We start from the raw sequence: 16,262 nt of genomic DNA, 5'->3' as shown, positions 1-16,262 counted from the left end.
CATAGGAACTGAGGAAAAGTGGTATTTTGTGAAAATAGGTTTTTTATTATTTTTAAGTTATAACATATAACAATAAACCTAAAAGTGACATTTTAAAGATGTAGTCTATTGCACATATATAAACATTTCTATCACTGTGGTTGGAATATATGTAATTCTCATATTGTGCTCTAAGAAAGAAATGTCAAACTTGAACAAAATTGGCTTTAAAAATAAAAGGATTGATTATTTTATTTTAAATAAGTCCAGAGATCAGATGGACATCAGGGCCAGCCAGTTAGGGCACTGGTTCTGGCGTTCCAGGACTCTCCGGGTTCGGCCATCCTCCCTGATTATGGTGAGACAGCCGTAGCTGGGCCAGGAGCAACACCAAAACACCAGAAGGACAGAGGGCCATTTCCTTTACCTTCACTATCTCCTCATTGGAACAACTGGAACTAGGAGATCTTCCCCAGGAGGCTTGCAGCAGAGTTCCTGAGTGGAATCAGGGATTCATAAAGCAATCATTACTAAGATCAAGCTAATTTCACTGGAGTGGGTATTTCTCAGTCCATGTGCTCTAGGTTATGTTACAGTTTCAATTCAAAGTCTTATTGGGCACCAATTAAAAAATATGGCTTTTCTACACTGAACGGCAACCCTGGTTCAGCGTCAGCTCTCTCTCACATCATCCTCAGGCGGGGCCTGGAGCTAAGGCAGCAGCGCCTGTGTGAGAAGTGGCAGCGTGGGAAGGGGAGCGAGGGCCAGCTACAGGCTGCCTCTTAAGCCAGAAGTGCACACTTCCCTTTGCTTTTTCTTGCCTAAAGCCTGTCACATACCCAGGCCTGACCTCTTTCTCAAAGAGAGACCCCATAAATAGGGGCCTGATGGGAAAAGATAATTCATATTTTGACAACAGGCAAATATACCACGATATTTCAGGGTGGGAGGAACTCATTAGCGTTTTCTTTCCTTTATAAGCTTTGAAGGAAATAGTTTCTTGATTTTTTGTTTGTTATTTGTTTAACATCTAGGATTTCTCCTTGTCAATATTAGTGGCTTATCACTAGTGGTTAAACAGAATTAAAAGTATATAAAAAGAATTATTTTATGTATTCTCTACCAAAGTTGTATCTATTTTTCATATGATGTCATTGTATTTTGCATGTTTCTACTAAGAGATATTCCTTTTACTATTAAACCATTTCATCTACCTCATTTTCCTTCATCATTAAAATATCTATATGCGTAGCATCATTTTGGGAAAGAAGTAAAATGCATATTTCTTGATGACACACTCATTAATTAGAAATCATGAGATATTTACAAAATAAAAAACATAAGAATAACTGCAAACAATGAGTGAATTTAGCAAGGTCTCTATAGAATGAGGAAAAGCTGAGTGTGTGTCCTGCATTCTAGCTGAGGGCCATCTTTGACTTCAAGCAAAATTCATGGTTTAGGATTATTCCTGTTTTTATGCTATTTGCTTAGGATCTCAATAACTATCAGAAAAACGTTTTCCTGAGAACAGTGCAGGCAAATGTTGTGGTTTGTTATCTGGTCAAAATTCACTGAGGGGTAGGAGGTACATAGCCAAAAAGAAAGAAAAAGGGGAGACAATTGAAGGCAAAGGGAGTTTTCCCAACTGGTGACCGTCCAGCACGGCCGTTTAGTCATTTACAGTCTCTGGGAGTGACACAGGTTATGGAGGAGCTCATAACTGAATTAAGCAAAGTGCCCAGTTTTTCAGGAGGAGGACATATTTTAGGACTAGAGTTAGGAAACAAACTCTAATAAGTATCATCTACATTAATTTTTTTCCCTAAATGTTGTTATTCATTTTCAATTTTCCCTATCATTTTCAGGTTTAAGCTGATTAAGCATGGTGATTATTCAGGTCAGAGAATCTTGTTTTGTCAGATTCCCCTCTTCTTGGAGAATTTATAGTAATTAGCAAATATCCACCCCAAATAAGGGAAGGAATTATAAGTAAGTCTCATAAAAAAAAACTTCAGCCTGGGAAGGTGGAAGATGAGAAAGCAAATTTGCTTGCTTGTTCTCACTCTCCCTGCAAGTCTGTTTCATTTATTTCTCTCTGCATAACTTCTTCCTTGGCTGATGTAACTGCCTGTTCAGGTTTTTAACAAGGATGTTCCAAAATGGTAGCTTTAGACTCTAAGTCTACATGATTTTTTTCTGTGTAGAATCTACCACATTCAAACCCATTTTCTTATCAACTGCATATTCCTGTGAAAGGAAATTACCAGGTTAAATCTGATGTCTCTCTCTCTTATAAGCAATATAATTGGGGTGTGGAGTGGTGTTGTATGTAATCTCACCTGCCTTCTGCAGACAAGGTAAAGGTTAGCTCTGAAGAGACATTGTGGATGTGCAGGGGAAGGAAGTGGTTGTAATGGGAGGCCATTCATTCTAATTGAATAGGCTGATGCTCATAATGAGTGAGAGGTAAAGTGCTCTGCTATATTCATGGTATATAAGGTTTTATGTACAGTGAGAGATCACTTGGTAGTAAGCACAGGTAAGGAGATACGTCCTTAGCCTGTATTATGCCAACCACACCAGTGAAGTGGTCAACCAATTAATGATAAATTGTTTCTTACTTTTTTTCTTTATTGATTTTAAGTAAAATGGTTCATTATAATTTAGGTTATATGAAAATCAAAGGTTGTTAATGGTTTGACGTTTCAAAGATTTGTGCTGGTATTATGGAAGCACCATTTAGACAGTTAAAATCAACGGGATGGAGACGAAAATGAGAGTGAATTTTCCATGTATTCAAAGACTTGGCAATTTCATGAAAACCAGTAAAAAGAGGCAGAATAAAGAGGAGAGAAGGGGAAGAAGTTGGGAAGAAGACGTCTGTGTGGTTCATTACAGTACAAGACATTGAGAGGAAAGAAGAGATGTAAAAAACAGAAAATAAGAAGAAACACTTTGATGGTGGAAGACTGGAAAATATCACCAAAATCCTAATTTCCAAAAAGGTCATTTTCTTTTCCGCTCCAAGACTTCTTTCTTTAAAGACAAAATTTAGCCTCAAATAGAATGTGAATAGTACAGTAATCAAGGATGAAAGCTTCCCATGTGGGACTGGGGGACATTTGTCCCAATTGCTTCCAGGAGCCAAAAAGGTAATGTATATGCCTGATACAGCCACACAGATAAAAAGAATGCTCAAGCCACAGGAGAGTACAGCCCCAACATGATGATATTAATAACGACAACAAAAATCATCAAAATACTACTTTCCTGGCACCTCCCCCGACAGCAAAACATATCTGAGGGCATTTGAGAACCCCCAGATGCAGTGGGAAAAGGACTGAGTGTGATTTTTCCCATATTTCCTGCATTAAAATCCTCCCTCCCAAATCAGGGACGACCTTCTTGGTCCTTACTTGGGCATACTGCATAGAGAGGGCATCCATTTTCAAAAACACTGCTGTAGTTTTAGCTTGTATGTCTCATATTTATTGTACTTATTTATATTTTGAAATGTTGGCACTTTCTATATGCTTTCCTTGAGAAAATTAATTTCTTATCATTAGGAAAGCAAGACAATGAGAATTAACCACATGTACTAAGCTAGTATTTTCTGTCTATAAAATTCAAAGTTCACACACACACACACACATGCACACACACATGAGAAATAGAAAACAGCTTCAATCCACTAGCTGCAGTATATCTGAAGCTCAGCTGATAATTGAATTTTATGGGCTCTAACTTTTTCTTGGATGATGAATATTCCATACACGAAAATAATAATTATAAAGTAAATGAAATAATTACTTAAGCGAAGCACAAACTGATATAATTCCCTTTTGGCTCAAATGAATATGCCAGTATACATAAAAGCCTTTATGGAAAGAATATTACTTTGTGAAAAAGAAAGATTTAAAAATAGAATGTTATTATGATTCATAATAAGAAAATTATCAAAATGATTTTGAGAAAAGGTGAGCTCAATTTTTGTGATTTTTTTAAACTTACAGCCTATAATAAATAGGGTTTAAGATTAAAATTATCCAGAGCTGTTTGAGATGCTTTAATTGTTGATTCTTTTTTTAAGTAGATCTTAGACAGAAATTTAAGACAGGATGTAGACCTTTAGGATTTAAAAAATTTAAAGACAGTTAAATTTCACCTTTAAATGGATGATTAACTAATACACATTTCTATTATTATGACGTTCTGAGCTTCATTTCTATATTTAAATGCCACCTAAACATATTCACATAGATCTATTACCATCTTCTTAAAAACTAATCCTGTAATATTTCCCCCCAAATAGCTATGCTTTCTGTCCCTCATAAAAACTCAAATGGTGCATTTAATATAAAGATTCATATCAATAATTATTAAACATTTTCTTCTTCCACTTCTATTAGTTCCTATACAAATATATTAAATGGTTGCCCCTTATTTTATGTTTAGAGATAGATGTTACAGTCATCTGGAATAGACCATTTTGTTTAGGGAAAAATTTATTGAATCCTTCCTGTTACTTAAGTAAATTTAAAGAGAGGAGGCAGCAATTATTATGGGATCATAAGACAAAAATATATATATATTTGTAAAATACACATCTGATAAAGAATTTGCTTCCAAAATATAGATAGAACTCTTAAAACTTAGCAATAAGAAAACATACAACCAAATTAAAACATAAACAAAAGCTCACCAAAGAATATATATATATATACATATATATATATGTATATATATATATATATGTATATATATGTCAAATATGTTCATCCTCTGTTATTAGGCAGTTGCAAATTAAGTCAGAGATAGCACTACATACCTGTTAGAATGGCTAACATCTAAAAAACTGACAATCCAAATGCTAGTGAGGATTCAGAGCAACAGAAACTTTCATTCACTGCTGGTAGCAGTGCAAAATTGCACAGCCGCTTTGGAAGACAGTTTGGCAGTTACAGAGCTAAATGTAGTATCATCATATGAACAATCACACTCCAAGGCATTTACCCAATTGAGCTGAAAACCTATGACCACACACACACACACACACAAATTAAAATAAATGCTTACAGCAACTTTTTCCATAATTGCCCAAAACCAGAAGCAACCATGATGCCCTCCAACACATACATGTTTTAACAAATTGTAGTACATCCATACAACAAACTAACATTCAGCAATATAAAACAATGAGTTACAAAGCCAGGTAAGAATATGGAAGGACCTTCAATGCATACTTCTACTGAAAGTAGCCACTATGAAAAAGCTACCTAAGGTATGACTCCAATTACATAACATTCTGGAAAAGGCAAAACTACAGACTCAGTAAAGAAAAAAAAGTCAGCAGAACTATAGAAGCACTGGTTGCCAGGGATTCAGGGAAGGGAAGAAGGGAGAGATAAAAAGGTGGAACATATGGGATTTAAGGTGGTCTCAGTATTCTGTATGATACTGTAATTATGGACACATGACATTATTAATTTCTAAAATCAATAGAACTTTAAAGCATAATGAGGGACCCTTAATATATGAAATTTAAAAAAAATCACTTAGAAGGTTAGGAGATACCAGGAAAGTATGCAGTCTATGACAAGAGAATCTAACAGTACAATAAATATATGAAACAACCTCACTGAAGGGGTCAGGGAGAAATGCACTGACCTAGTTAACTCTGGAAATAAATCGAGTCAGTAAGATTAAAGACAAAAGGAACTGCACACAAGTACCATACTGTACTGGATAAAGTTGTTTTGGCCTTATGGGTTAACAGTTCAGACACTGCTATACATGTATGCAGAAACTGAACAAATAAATGAATGGCAGGTAAGGGTCAGTTTTCTCATTGTTGAGTGGGAATTTATGAAACAGCAAGGGGAGAAAGCTAGAATTATTCAATGTATTATAGGGTAATAGACTAGAGTTGAAGATATCTGTAAGAACTCATTTAACTTAGTATAGATACAGATGGCTGTATATAGACATCTTTAGAAATATGTATATATACTTGGACTACAGCGCACACATATATTTCCTTGCTCTGTCAGCTAAGAGGGCCTAAAAGAAATGACAACCAATAGCAATGAGTAAGCCTACTGTATTAAAGCTGGCTTCTCATGTCATTGTCCAACTAAAGGAGCAGTAAGCACTCTTGGGAGAAATGGGTGATTATAGGAAAAGAACAAGAAATATACAAGATGAGCCTGGAGCATCTTTTAGCACAGATGAGTAAGGAAGCCTTCGAAACAACAATAACAACAACAAATAAACAAAAAATCACAATGATGGAAGTATATTAAAAGGCACAGGAACCAACTAAAATAACTCCCAATAGCCAAAGCTGGAACAATTTGAACAACAAAATAAGTAAAATCATATTGGATTATAACCCAAAGTATAAAATTATATCTATGAGTCTACCCTGATATAAATCAATGATTGAATAAATTAATAAATGGGATGGGAGAGAAAATGTCCCATTCAGAAAAATCCCAAATCAATGATGTAGATAATCAACTCTAAAGGAGTGGAAGCATAACTCCCCATTGCTTAAGCTGTGCTTTCACAGAATATATTATTCAAAGGGGGGAAAAAGTAACTTTACAGGGAAGAGACCTGACAAACACTTTGTCAACCAGAAGATCAGAGTTTCCATTGATAGTGATGTCATGTTGAAAGTATGTATGCTTAATTTGATGTGATGAAAATGACTCTTTACCTCTGTGGTCTTCCTCTTAAGAAAACATAACCCCAATCTAATTATAAAAATTCCAGTAGAGGGGCATCTTACCATATCCCTGATCAATATTCCTCAAAACTAATAAGATTATCCAAAACAAGGAAAGTTTGTGAAATCTGTTGCAGCCAAGAAGAGCCTAGGAAGACATGACAACTAAATGTAATGGAGTATCTTGGTTGGGATCCTGGAACAGAAAAAGGACATTAGGCTAAAAATAAGGAATCCTGAATAAACTATGGACTTTAGTTAACAATAACGCATCAACAATGGTTCATTGATTGTTAACAAGTATACTGTACTAATGTAAGGTATTAGTGAAAAGGAAAACTGTGTGTGGGTAGGAAGAATAATATGAGAACACTGTAATATCTGCTCAATTTTTCTGTATATTAAAACTTCTAAAAGTAAAGTCCAGTCTATTAAAAAGTACACAATTTTTACACTTGGTACATCGATAAATCACTCAAACATAATATGGAGTAAAATAAGACAAAATATGTGAATTTTTATGATTCCATTTATGTGAAGTTTTAGAAAATGCAAGGCAAAAAATAAGTATGGTGCTTAGTTCAGGATAATGGTTGCCCTCAGAGGTGGTAAGGACTGCAAGGGGCAGCAGAAGCTTTCTTGGTTGAGTGACAGTCTATATGTTGATCTGGGTACTGGTTATACAGCTGCTTACACGTGTAAAACCCTGTATGTAAATCATACCTCAATTAAGAGACAGAGAGACCCATTCTGCTTGTACAAATCCATCTTCTCACTCTTTTCCTCTTTCCCAAAGCCTAACTTCTTCAAAGTGTCACCTATGTGCTCACTTTTCTCCCTTTCCATTCCCTCTTCAGCCCCCTCCGCAATTTGGTTTCAGCTCTCATCAAAGGGCTCTAACGAGATCATCAAAGTTTTGTTCCCAAAGTCGAGGGACTCTTTTCAGACTTCATCTTTCCAGGCCTAGAGAGATTGTCTCTGCTTTTGTTGAGTACTCTCTCCCCATTGAAATTTTATTTCCCTTTGCTACTTCTATAAGAGTGGTTAAGGATAGTGAACGTCTCATTACAATGTTGAGATGAAATAAGCTTGTAAGATCTCTATACAGAGCCTGGAACTTAGGAAAAGCTGAGATAGATAAATAGAAAGATAGATATAAAACGTAAGGAAATGTCCATATATATACAATGCAAGGAAAAATAAATATATGGAGATGGACTCTGCTTGTTAAAACTATGAATTCTGAAAATATCAAGTGTTAGTGAGTTGAGAAGAAATAGATGCATTTTCTAATCTTGTGAATAGAACTTCATATGAGTATGAGAAACGTTAACTTATTTCCAATATAGTCAAGGATTGTATACGTTTCCTGTAGTCTCATTACTAGGTATACATGTTTAAGGAACATCTGCACAGACAAACTAGAATCCATATCCAAAATGTTTATCGTGATGTTGCATATAACAGCACCAAATGAGAACAAAATAAGTCCCTAAAATAGAGGAGGGATAAATAAGTAATATATTAAAATACTGAGATACAACACAGGAATGAAAATGAACACACTACAAAAAAATGTTTTCAAGTTGGGTTATTCTGAAAACATAGGTTAAGTTAAAGTGTCAAGTCCTTGAAAAAATGCACTGAATTCATAGTTTAATTAATGCATTTTTTCAAGCTGATCTTCTAACATGTAGTAAGTAGTTCTTTTACATAATTTTAAATATGATTATAATAAAGTCACAAATTATGTTTCCCTTTCTTTTGTTTTCCATGGTACAGTGTATTATTTTATTTTTCATGAATTGTGAGACTGCACATATGTTAAGAAAATAAAAGAATAGACCTTGTCCAAATACATATTTAGCATAGAATAGGCAGACATAAATCTAATTCATTAAGCTACACTATAATTTTAATAGCGTGGCACTGCAGCATAAAGATTCAAATACAGATTTATATATCACGCTGCAGTCGCTTCCTTCTCCTATCTTTCTTCTTTGTTCCTCCTAAAGGGGCATGAACTTTTGGCCCAAATAATCTAAGCCTGAATGCAAGAATGTGCCACTTCTTCCTAAAAGGCACAAACAAACGGGGTGTCAAATCCATAGGATTAATATTCTAGAATAAATTTCAGCAAACTACAGCCTGCAGGTGAAATCTGGCCGATGACCACTTTTTGTACTTTTTGTACTGTCTGTGAGTTAAGAATTTCTTTAATGGTTGAAAAAAATCAGAATAATATTTGGTGACATGAAAATGATATGAAATTCAAATTTCTCTGTCCACAAATAAAGTTTTACTGGAACATAGCACGCTCATTCATTTACATCCTGTCTACGGCAAAGCTAAGTAGCTATGACAATTGAATAGCTCCCACTACAGTCTAAAATATTTGCTACTTGATCCTTTACAGAAAAAGATTGCTAATTGCTACCCAAGAATATACTATGGTAATATCTATCCAATTTTTTTTTATTGAATGGCATATCTAATTTCAAATTTTTTTCTGTAAATCCATTTTACAGGGATGATCTGTTATTACTCAGTGAAATTGACTTTTTTTTTTCAGATTCTAGTTTCTTGAAGTTTTATAAAGCACATTCTTATATTTTAGGAAACATTTCTTAGTGATATTCATAGGTATTTCATGAAAATTAGCATTTCCCAGTAGTGTAAGTTTGGAAAACTTAGGGTTAAACTGGGTCACAGAAGTTTTCACTGTAGAATGTTTCCTTGCTTTTGATATGCCCATCTGTTTTGCAGATTTGCAGTGCAGGATACTGTACATAGAATTGGTAAATTTATTTAACCACAAAGTCTTGTTTATGAGTTGTATTCTGTGGAATCTGCCTGAGAAACAACTATATTGGACGTAAAAAATTTATGTAAAGTAAAAGCCTTTGAGGGTTTAGTCTTTTTTTTTTCCTTCAGTAAAGTTCAAAATAGCATATAGTCGAGTAATAAAATCCTGAAATTATTATAAATATCACTGTGGTTTTGATTATCCCAATTTTGGACAGTACCAGTTCCGATTATTTACCTTTCATTTGCTATAATTTAATAATTCATTTTCAAAACATATTTATTAATTAAATATGTGTAATATATTAATATGATGTAGTAGAATTTTTCATTGTTAAGAAAATTCACTTAACAAAAATAAACCGGTCTACAAAATTTTGATTTACGTAAAATCACATGATTTGCTGTTAAATTCTCCCAGAATATATTCTAGGTAAGGTTGAACAGAATATGATGTCTTCATTGTTTAAATGTTTAGCCTGTCATCCTTGAATAGCTGAACATTAGACATTTGCCTTCTCACCCTTCATAACAAAAATGCCTTTAACACCATATCCTTTTCTTTAAAAAGTAAATCTTCTACCATCTTAATATGTTTTTTTCCCTTTTTTATGCAGTTGTTTTGTTTGGCAGAAAATGAGCTCACATTTTCCTCTGCTGAAGAAAGTAATCTGTGAATCATATACAGTTTGAGAAAAGTCTCACCTTATTCAAAAGATAAATCATATGATATTGTTATGCCAAATGAATAAGAAAGCACGGATTAAGAATAGATTAGGTGACTGCATTATAAAAATATCAAAGTAAACTGATCTAAAGGGTGCACTATGAATGGACTGAAATTCAAAGATTTCACTACCTAAGCCTATGGAAATCTAATGACCAAATGCTGATATTCTATTACAGACTTTCAGAAGACTGAGAATTAATACGAGCCCTATTTTAGAAAGTTTATTATTTTTATTACCCTCATTACATATAGAATAATATGCTCAGTGAAATAACTTTTACTACTAAGATTTATTTTAAAAACTTCTTGCCTTATCTATTATTTGATTAATAAAAATTATTGCACTTTTTATACTTAAATATTGCACTAGTTTCCTAGGCTGCAGTGACAAAGTACCAAATAATGGGTGGCTTAGAACAAGAGAAATATATTGTCTCACAGATCTGGAGGCCAGAGATCAAAGTCAGGTCATCAGTAGGACCATGCTCCCTGAGAAGGCACGAGAGAGGACATTTTCCAGGCCCCTCTCCCAGCTTTTGGTGGTTCCTTGGCTGAATGGCCTGAGGCGTCCCAATACTGGTGTTGACAGGCTGGTGGGCTGGGCTGGTCCAGGTGCTATAAGCTCGAGGGAGGATTCCACAATGGTGCTTACCAGCACCAGTGTCCTCCCAGGACAAGGACCTTCCAAAAATGGCTGCCGGAGTGTCTGTGTCCCCAGGGTGAGCTCCAATTCCTCCTGCCTCTCTGGGAGTCCATTTCCTTTATGAGAAAGCAAAATCGTTTCCAGCCGCTCCAGTATAATGCCTGTTAAGTCTCATTGCCAGGATCTAGCAAAGGGGCCACAGACGATTTGGAGTGACTAGAAACCATGAGCCATTTCCTGCTTTTGAGCACACTGATCTCTCAAAACACAATTACATTTCTGCTAGTAAGAACGTATAACGTCTCTGTTGGGCCAGCAACTCAGAGTATCTACCTTACCAACTGTCCCAATGGCAATCTGATGGTGTATGATGAAACTGGTGAGCCTTTCTTTTGCTTCTTATACCTCCAAATTACTCACAAGTGCTTTTTAGGAAAGAACACAAGTGGATATTGAGGGCCTAACAGTGTTATACAGATTTTCGAATAGACTTCATTTTATCATAGAAATCAATCATCTGGTCTCATTAATTACATATCTTAAGTTATACTTAGCTTTCACAAAAAATGAACATGAATATAAGGGTGTGAGTTTGCTGTTACTCAAAAGACAGCATTTTTCCCTAAGTACATTGTTCTTATAAGTTGAAATATATTTCTACCTAAAGATGCATTTTAACATGACTCCTTTCTTCTAATAGTTAGGAAATACACTTGAAATATATATAATAGAGACAGGAAATATTCTCTTATATATCAAACAAATGTTCTAAACAAAAATAATTTCAATGTATCATCTAACAGAGGTCTTGAAACTTTCTACCAGTCTAGTTCACTGCTCTTACTTATGAACAAAAAGAGATAAATTTTGTGCATATTGAATATTTTGTTCTAATAATCCTATATAGAATGAAGTTGTACATTGGTATTTCTGTATACCACACACCTTTTTTTCCCCATTATATTTCTGTAAAATTTTCTGAGTGATAAAACATATTTATGTTTACTTTTCATCAAGATAGAACTGAAAGAAATAACCTCATGTTCTGCAATGTTAAAAAAAAAAGTCAGATGACTATATGCTAGGTACCAGCTAGAACTGAATCCCTTCAGAGCAGACAGAAGTAAAAATAAATGGCATTAAAGTTAAACACTATTGTTGAAAAGGGAACTTAATGAAAACAGTGAATCAAAAATAAGATGTCTTCAGGGTAGTAAAATGTCTAGGATAACTTAAGGCTTGTAACATTGGCTTATATTATTTCATATATATCAAATAAATGGCATTGCTTGTTCTTGGGAAAACAGTAACTAATACTTAGAAAAAATAATATTTTTCAACAAAGACATTGTCTAGCTACAATCAAACATAACATATCTAGATGGTTCAGCAATTCAATAAAATTGATTGTAAATAAGTTGAAGCAACAGACAGAATAATTCACAACTAGAAATAATCTTCACAAAGCATTGCTTCAAACATAAATATGACAAAGTACAATAAAATATTTACTTAAAATTTTAACTGCAAAAAATCACAAAGTTGAAGTGAACTATCTTATGAAATGTGAAGTGTCACAATACTTCCATAATTTTTTTTCCATTTAGTGCAGTATTCTATTTAAACAGCTGAAGCGAACATCACTATTCAAGTCAAAAGAAATGTGTAACTTCGAAACACTGAGGGAATTTTACCTCCAGATATAAGACGTATTTTTAATGTTCTTTTGTGTTTTGAGTACAGACATGCACGATATTTGAGGGGAATTTTAATCATAGAGACATCCAATCAATCACTTTAAATTCTTTAAAATTTAAATATATTTAAATACATATATATATAAGCAGTTTATTGGGTAGTGAAATATCATGAAAATGCCATATTCCATAAACCATGCCTTTCTCATGCTAATACCAACCTTTCATTGGCACCATGACCTCTTAATACTTAAATTTCATTATTTTTTGGTTATGTTGTTCATTTTAAACCAGCCCTGTCTAGTTTCAAATTCTAATCTCAAATCTGTCTCCGAGTTTACTTAGTCCGGTTTCCACAGCACAGCCATATCTGGAACGGAGGACATACACACTCCATCCAGATGAAAGGCAGTACACAAAGAGCCTCTTACATTCACGCGTAGTCACACATACCTTGCTGAGGGGAGCGGCTTCCTCATCTCATCTGCAGCGTTGTCAGTGTCCATCTGTGATGCTTGTTGCCTCTCTGGATGCTGTGGGTTCCCTGTGGGAGGGCACATGTCACTAGGTTGGAGAAAATTATCTGTGAGGTGCAGTTATAACTACATTTGTCCCCTACTCCTCCCTCAAAATGTTTTTAATAGGGGAATTTTTTACCTGATACATGGTAATAAATTGGGCAGTTCAATGATGAAGCAGTTTCATCATCATTATTATTATTATTATTATTATTATTATTATTATTATTATTATTATTATTATTATTATTATTATTAATCATTCTGATGTAATAAATATACTCTGTTCTCTTTAAGTCACTAAAACAAAACTACTTTGTGCCATTGTTTTTGAGCCTGACATGAGGAGGCCAGGATGGGCAGTTGGCGGTATGGTGGATAAAGACGTAGGGGGAGGGCAGGGCATGGAATCTGGCTCTAATTTTTCTGGAAGCTCTCTGACTCCTCTTTTTAAGGTGTGAGAATTAAGAGCCCTTGTCCTTTGACTTGTGCCTTAGCTGCAATTTCAGCGCAAGTGGGTAAATCTTACTATCCCTCACATGTAAATGAGTTACATTTTCTGAGCTGAGGTGGCAAAAGGAACTAAAATCTATTTTCTTTTCTTCTGGTTTCTCTGACTCACTATTCTTTTTCATCAGTATCTTATTCAAAAAAACTGTTAATGGAACTTCTCTCAGACTCAAAAGTCAAGTAAACTTAAAATTCTTGTCTGCCATTCCACAGTCACACCCCAAATTTTGGAAAAGGGATTTGCCTACATTCTCTTTTTTTAAGAATTTGCCTTGAAATTCTCCATGATAAATTTTTATATATAGAATTATATGACTATCAGGAAGCACTAATCATCTTTATTCCGTATCTTTTCATAACTACTTAAAATATGAAAATTTAAAATAAAGTTATAAAATAATTGTACAAGAATCTAAGTCAAAATTCAAACACAAAAATAAGGTCTGTCAGAGGTTATAAGAACACCATTATTTGTTTTAATTACTGTTTTCAAATGTTATATTCCAATAAGCAAAAAATATTTATTAATTTCTGAACATTATTTTAAATCTTTGCTGTGTATTTATAATGCTGCTGGGAAAATCTGAGCTTAGTGCCCATAAAATAATGCTACTTTAAAATTCTAAATGTTATATAAACCAGCAAAACTGTTAAAAATATCTTCACATTCTATTCACCCATTTCATTTTTATTACTATCAGTAAATATAAATGTATTGTCTAGCAACAAATCTGATAAAAACAGATGATGTAATAAAATATATTTATATTGACTATCTGCCCATCAGATTTCACTGCTCTATAAATCTGTAAATAAAAATCTGTTGAGTATTAGAGCATCTTCCTTTGTGGCAGTTATTTTTATCACAACTTCTATTAAATTTTACCAAGTACTTGATGCACATAAATATTAATATGAATTTTACTTCCACTTTTTAAAGATTCTTGCAGTAAATTAGATTGAGTTATACAGACTCCTCAAGTCATTTATTTTTACAGCATTTAATATGGATAGATAGTGAGGTAAGACATACTCTTTGTAGAACAATTGTGGTTGAGAAGTATTATTAAAATAAAATAAAATAAAATAAAATAAAATGGATTTTTAAAATATAACACACATGATATTGCACATAATATAGCCCTGAGCTAAAAAGAGATGGAGAGGGCATCCTGAAGACAGAAATCAGAAAATATCATGGTAGCCATAATTCTGTACATTCTTACATATATAGGAAGAAGAAGAAGGACTTCTGATCCTAACTGTGCTTTCAGTTTGGAAGTTGCACTTAGTGTCTTGGAGGAAATATAAAACAAGTTCAGAGAGAATGAATAACCCTATTAGAGATCAGGGCCAGAGACACTCAGCATGAAAAAAAAAAAAACCCACCACTTTACTGCTGCAATATAGCAATATAACTGGTGGTGAGGGAGAAATGTATTTTGAAGAGCATGTGAGAGGAGAGTCAAATCAGTTTTAAAATGATATTGATGAAGATGTCTTGGTTGAAGTGTTCTTTGAGGAATTATAAGTGCATAGACAGAATTTTTCACTCATAACTCTAAATATCCTGTTTCAAAGTAATAACAATTTTGTTTGAATCATTTGAAGTGAGGAAGAAAGGTGGAAAACATGGAAAAAAACACTTGCTTGGGTTGTGGTGAGGAGGGGGACTCAAAGTCTGAGCAAGAAGAAATGGAGTCAGAGTGAAGATGGGGTTCAGCATGGAGTCCTGGTGCTGTGCAGGGACCTTGGGAATTCCAGGAATATGGGCTGCCAGGGGCAAGCAGCCAATCGGTCTTTGAATATCCACTCAAGATTCTGCTTAGCAGCCCTGCTCAGTAACCATTCCCACAGCCTCCTATTAATGATGAAGAACTTGGACACATTGTGTGCAAAGATGGGCATGGAAGCAAGAGTTCGCCTCTAATCCAGGTGCTTCAGGATTGTGTGGAAACAAAACTGGCAATTGGCCCCAAATCAACATACTCATCACACTTAGAAGTCAGAACACAAAACAAACAAAGTTACACCCTGAGACAAACTAAAAAAATTAGATCACTCCATGTAGGTCTAGTCTTGCTAAAAATATAAAACTCTGAAGATTTCCCAGAAGTTTTTGATTCTTAAACAGTCACTTTATTTCTGATTTTCATAATGTTAAATTTTGTTTTTTCATCATAAGCAGAATAATTATAATCTCAGTAAACTTGGAAGTCTGTGGTTTCTTTATTTAAATAAGTTGAATGTCTGTATGAGGGTTTGTGTGTGTGTGTGTGTGAGTGTGTGTGTGTGTTTGCATGGTTTTTTTTTTTTTAGTTTTACAGTGGTATAACTGACAAATAAAATAGCAATGTATTTAAAGCACAATGTGATGATTTGATCTACATATACAATGTGAAAGGATTCCCCTCATTAAGTTAACATATCCATCACCTCACATATTTACATTTTTTTGTTTGTCTGTGTTGGTGAGAACATTTAAGTTCTACTCTTAGCAAATTTCAATCATACAATACAGAGTTATCAACCATAATCACTATATTATCCATTAGATCTTCAGACCTTATTCATTTTACAGCTGGAAGTTAGTATCCTATTGTCAACTGCTCCCTATTTCTCCCTCTCCCCAACCCTTGGTTTATTT

General features: G+C 34.2%; 1 long non-coding RNA gene across 1 annotated transcript in view; it reads right to left on the bottom strand.

Moving 5' to 3' along the window:
- LOC123617392 (uncharacterized) overlaps positions 1-16,262 on the bottom strand; it is a 145,513-nt gene that overhangs the window by 27,092 nt on the left and 102,159 nt on the right. The window contains exon 2 of the long non-coding RNA XR_006725516.2: positions 13,041-13,131. This is a non-coding gene — a long non-coding RNA (uncharacterized LOC123617392). The remainder of the gene's footprint in view (positions 1-13,040; positions 13,132-16,262) is intronic.

This window comes from Camelus bactrianus, chromosome 2, assembly GCF_048773025.1.
Source record: "Camelus bactrianus isolate YW-2024 breed Bactrian camel chromosome 2, ASM4877302v1, whole genome shotgun sequence".
Lineage (NCBI taxonomy): Eukaryota > Metazoa > Chordata > Mammalia > Artiodactyla > Camelidae > Camelus > Camelus bactrianus.
Note: the sequence above shows the minus strand (reverse complement) of the source record. Positions and strands in the feature narration are given on the sequence as shown.